Below are 5,000 nucleotides of genomic sequence, written 5' to 3'. Positions count from 1 at the left end.
CAGCAGGCTGGACGAGGACGACAGGGTAGACGACAGCGTGGAGGCGGCGCTGGCGGCGGCGGCGTCGGGGAAGAAGGCGAGGCTGTGCGGGCGCCGCTGCTGGCCCTGCGAGGCCACAAGGTCAGCAGGCAGCCTGAGGCTGGCCACCTGCACGGCGCCGCCCTGTTCATGCATGCTGACGGGGCGCCCCTCACCCTCACTACGCCGCCTGGCGCCACGCACCACCTCCGGCGCAGCCTCGGGCACGGCCAGACTCTCGAACATGGCCACACCCTGGCGAGTCACGCCGGAGCTGGAGCGCCGAAGCGGCGCCGCAGCGGCGGGGGCTTGGTTGGGTGGCGTGTGGTTCGTGTTGGTCTCGTGCAGGGCCATGATGCCCCTCTTCACCACGGCAGAGGCAGAGCGCCGCAGCCCAAGGCTCGGCGCTCCGCCCTGCTGCTGCTGCTGGTCTGCCTGCTGCAGCACTGCCATTGTGCGCTGCACCACCACACCAGAGGCGCTGCGCCGCAGCCCGGGGCTCGATGCGCCGCCCTGATGCTGCTGCTGCTGGTCTGCCTGCTGCAGCGCTGCCATTGTGCGCTGCACCACCACACCCGAGGCGCTGCGCCGTACGCCCCTCGCCGGGGTCGTCTCTTCTGCCTCGGTGCCCGGGGCGGCCACGACCTCCAGCTTGCACACCTCGCTCTTCACCCGTGCCGGCAGCGCCGCGCCCCTCACCTCCTTCCACGGCACGGGGCTGCTGTCGCTGGCGGGCGTCGTCACCGCCGCCGCCGCCTCCCACTTCTCCACGTTTACTCTGCTGAGACGCTTGGCCCGCGATGCGTCACCCCCGTCCCCTGTCCCTGCTCCCGCTCCCTCCCCTGCCCCCTGCCGCTCCCCTCCCCCCGCCCCGCCATCCCACTGCTTACTGAGTCGCTTGACGCGCTCCTCAGCCTCGACCTGCGCCCCCGCGCTTTTCTCTCTCTGCGCTTTACCGCGTTTGCCTCGCCCTCGCCGCCACCATTCGCCGCCGCTGCCGCACTCTCCCATTTCTTGGTGTCCACCCGCACCACACGCCGCCCCTCACCTCTGGCGGCACCCTCGCCCTGCTTCTCTGCCTTGGCGGGCTGGACGGCGACGGCGGCGGCGGCGGCAGGCGCCTCCCACTGCTCCAGCCGCAGCTTGCCCACCTGCCTGCCCATCGTCTGCCCCCCGCCATCCGCCTCCTGCGCCGCCGCCACCTTCACCACCACCTTCCTGGCGGCGGCAGCGGCGGGTTGGACTGGCTTGGTGGGTGTGGCTGGCTTGGCAGTCTTGGTATGTTTGGTGGGCGTGGCTGGCTTAGCGGGTTTGGCTGGCTTGGCTGGCTTGGCGGTCTTGGCGGGCTTGGCGGGCTTGGCAGCTTTGATCGGCTTGTCTGGCTTGCCTGGCTTGTCTGGCTTATCGGTACCGTCCAGGAGGAGCGATTTGTTCCTCTTGACAAACTGTCCCGACACCTCACGCGCCACGCCGCCACGCCACGGCTTGGCCGACACCGCGGTGCTGCCTTCCCCTGACGACTCCACCGCTGACACCCACACGCTGGCCACCTTACCTGCTGACCCTGCTGACCCTGCTGACTCATGCTGCTGCTGCTGCTGCTGTCCTTGCTGTTCCTGCCGGTCCTGCTGATCCTGCTGATCGTGCTCATGCTCTCCCCCATGCTCCTCTATACTCTCTAGAGGCGGGGACGCACCTGCAGATCCTAGGCGTGTGCGTGGCGCGGGGTGGCCGCCCTGTGCCATGGAGTCCGGCACGCTGCTCCACCGCGCCACGCCGCGCTGCGCCGGGAAGGCCGCGGCAGGCGGTGCCGCACCCTCCCCAACGCGGGGCCGCGCGCTGGTGTCCGGCACGCTGCCCCACCGCGACACCTTCTGCTGCTGCTGCTGCTGCTGCTCCCTCAGCTGCTGCTGCCGCATGGCGGTGGTGGGCAGCGGCGGCACCACGTATTCACCGGCGCCCACCCGCGCCGCACCCACAGAGCAGCTGCCACCAGTCTTGGGAGGAGAGGGCGCAGCACCTGCGGCCCGATCGCTGCCCAGGTTCCGGAGAGACTGAGAGACTGCGGTGAGGGTGGCCTGCTGCAGCCCCAGGGGCGCGGCGGGGCGGGCTGGGGGAGCGTCCTGCAGGGCGGACACTGAGCTACTCTTGGCCCGCACCGCGCCGCGCGTGGCTGGCGTGAAGCCGCTCCCGAGGGCTGGGCGCGGCGGTGGAGGGGCGGCGGGGCCGCTGAGGCAGGTGACGGAGGAGCTCTTAGGCTTGTCTGCCTCGGAGAGTGAGGCGGAGCGGGCAGCCCAGGGTGGGCCGCGGCCCGTCTCAGGCTGCGGGGAGTCAGGCAGCGAGGAGGTGCCGCCCACCACGCCCACGCCCGCCTGGTCCATGGAAAAGTTCTTTTGGAAGATCCTTACGTGGCTCTTGGGTGGCGGGGAGGCGCCGGGCTCAGGCAGCGAGGACGCCGAGCCGCTCTTGCCGCGGTCCATGGCGGGCAGCAGGACCCGCCGCGCCTCGCTCCGTGCGCCGCCGGGTGTAACCGCGGATGCAGGCGCGGGTGCGGGCGTGGGGGCGCTGAAGACGTCGTCGTTGAGGTCAGCATCAAGGTCGTGGCAGTCGTCGGGGCCCAGCGAGCCCTGGCTGCCGCCGCGCCCCGAGGCGGACAGGCTGCGGTGGCGCGTCAGCACGGAGGACAGAGCGCCCGCCGCACCCTCTACGCTGCCGTGGCGCGCGGGGCGGGGCGGAGTGGCGGCGGCGCTCTGCAGTCTGAGCTGTTCCTGCTGTTCGCGGATCATCTCCTGCTGCATTCTGATCTGCTCCTGCTGTTTCAGGATCTGCTGCTGCAGCTCCTCCTGCTGGCGTCGCAAGTCCTCCTGCTGTCGATGCAGCTCGCGCTGCCTCTCAAACTCTTGCTGCAGGTACACGTTCTGCTGCGCCTGTTCCTGTTGTCTCTGCTGCTCCTGCTGCCTCTCCCTTTCCTGCTGTAAATGCAGTTCCTGCTGCCGCTGCTGCTCCTGCTGTTGCCTCTGTGCCTCCTGCTGCCTTTCCCTCTCCTCCTCCTGCTGCTGCTGCTGCTGCTGCTGTCTCTGCAGCTCCTGCTGTTCTTTCAGTGCCTTCTTCTTCCTCAGCGCCTCCTGCTTCTTGAGCTCCTTCTGCCTCCTGGCCTCCTCCTGCCGCACTGCTTCCTCCTGCCTCCTCATCTCCTCCTGCCTCCTCATCTCCTCCTGCCGCCTGACCTCCTCCTGCCTCCTCATCTCCTCCTGCCTCCTCATCTCCTCCTGCTGCCTTGCTTCCTCCTGCTGCCTTGCTAACTCCTGCCTCCTCCTGTCTTCCTGCCTCTCGGCTTCTTCCTGTTGTCTGGCCTCTTCCTGCCTCCTCATCTCCTCCTGCCTCTGTGCATCTTCCCGCACCTCCTCGCCACCCCCTCCCTCTTCCCGCAGCCTGAGCTGCGCCGCCCACCATGGCTCTTGCTGCTGCTGCTGCTGCTGCTTAGCGTGCTGGTACACGCCCGCCCACGCTGCTCGCTTCTCCTCCGCGGCGGCGGCGGGCTCTATGCCGCCCACGGTGTGATGGCGGCGGAAGACGGGACGCCTCGGGGGCGGTTCTCCCACTCCAGACTTGACCCATGGCAGGGGTGGCGCGCGGCGCTGATCGTCGCCCACGCTGAGCTGCTTGGTGAAGGCCGCCTGGTGCACAGCCATCTTCACCAGCATCTGGGGCGTGAACAGCCGCGCCTCGCCCTCCCCTCCACCCTGACCTGCCTCGGGAGCGGCGGGTGGGGGCGGTGACCCCTGTTGGCGGGCCAGCATCTCGGCGCTGTGGGTGCGGCACAGGGCGCCCTGCTGCTCAGCGGAGGTGCGCAGCGGGGCCATGACGACAGGTTCGGCCGCCCACGCCACTGCCGCCGCTACAGGTGAGGACTTGGAGCGGCTGAGGGCGTGGCCGTGCAGGCGTGCCACGGCGGGCGGGTGAAACATGAAACCTGCCGCAGTGGGCGCCTCGCGCAGGGCGGGGCGTACCGTGGCCAGCGGGGCGGGGCTCTGCAGGGCGGCAGGGGGCTGCGGCTTCTCCACTCCGGCCAGCGAGGATGGCGCCTCAGCCTTCCTGGGACGCAGGCGTGCCTCGTCGCCAAGGCGCAGTGAGAACACCTGCCCTTCGTCCTCGTCCTCGTCCTCGTCCTCGTCCTCGTCGTCATCCTCTGAGTCACTTTTGTCGCTGGCGGGGCGGTGAGGGCTGGTGGTGGTGCTGGGCGGGGCGCCCTGCAGGCCGTGGTCCAGCGAGGCGGCGTGCTCCAGGACAGGCCACTCCCGCCGCAGCTCCGTCAGGTTGCCCACGGAGCGGCTGTGTGCGGGGGGCGCGGCCTTGAAGGGCGTGGGCGTGGCATTCCACAGGTCGTTGTAGGACTTGTGCCTCCTGTTGGCCATGCCGGCTCGCGCCAGACGCGTGAAGGCGTCTGAGGGCGGCGCGGCGTCCTGCGTGGCCGCTGCCGCCGCCGCAGTGGTCTCGATGCGCTTCTTGGCGGCGCGGATCTTCCAGGGAATGTCGCGCCGCTCCTTGCGCCGCGACGTCTCGCCGTCACTATAGCGGCCCTCGGGTGTGCCCTCCCGCGCCCCGCCGCCCTCACTTTCCCCCGCCGCTGGATCCTCGCGGGACAGGCAGCGCGTGAGGGCGGAGCTGAGAAGGCCGCGCGCCTCCTGCCGTCCAGAACGCAAGTCTCCCACGCGCAGCACCACTCCGCGCGCCTCCTGCAGGTTCACGCTGAGCTGCAGGCCGCCCGTCACCACGCCGGGGCTCGTGCACGGCGACGGCGACGAGGCGGAGCCCCCAGTCCCGCCCTGGGGGGCACCGCGCTCCACCACCGTCACTGGCTCCTCCGTGTCTTCGTCCTCGTTGTCCTCCTCCTCCTCTTCCTCCTCCTCGCCGTCAGCATTCACACCCTCCTCGTCACTGTCACTCCCTTCACTCTCCTCCTCTTCCTCTTCCTCCTCCTC

General features: G+C 70.2%; 1 protein-coding gene across 9 annotated transcripts in view; it reads right to left on the bottom strand.

Annotated features, from left to right (window-relative positions):
* Positions 1 to 5,000, bottom strand: part of LOC123509146 (mucin-17-like) — an 88,038-nt gene that overhangs the window by 21,783 nt on the left and 61,255 nt on the right. The gene's annotated exons all lie outside the window — the stretch shown is intronic.

The sequence above is a fragment of the Portunus trituberculatus genome, chromosome 26, assembly GCF_017591435.1.
Source record: "Portunus trituberculatus isolate SZX2019 chromosome 26, ASM1759143v1, whole genome shotgun sequence".
NCBI classification, from domain to species: domain Eukaryota; kingdom Metazoa; phylum Arthropoda; class Malacostraca; order Decapoda; family Portunidae; genus Portunus; species Portunus trituberculatus.
This window is presented reverse-complemented; position numbering and strand designations above follow the sequence as displayed.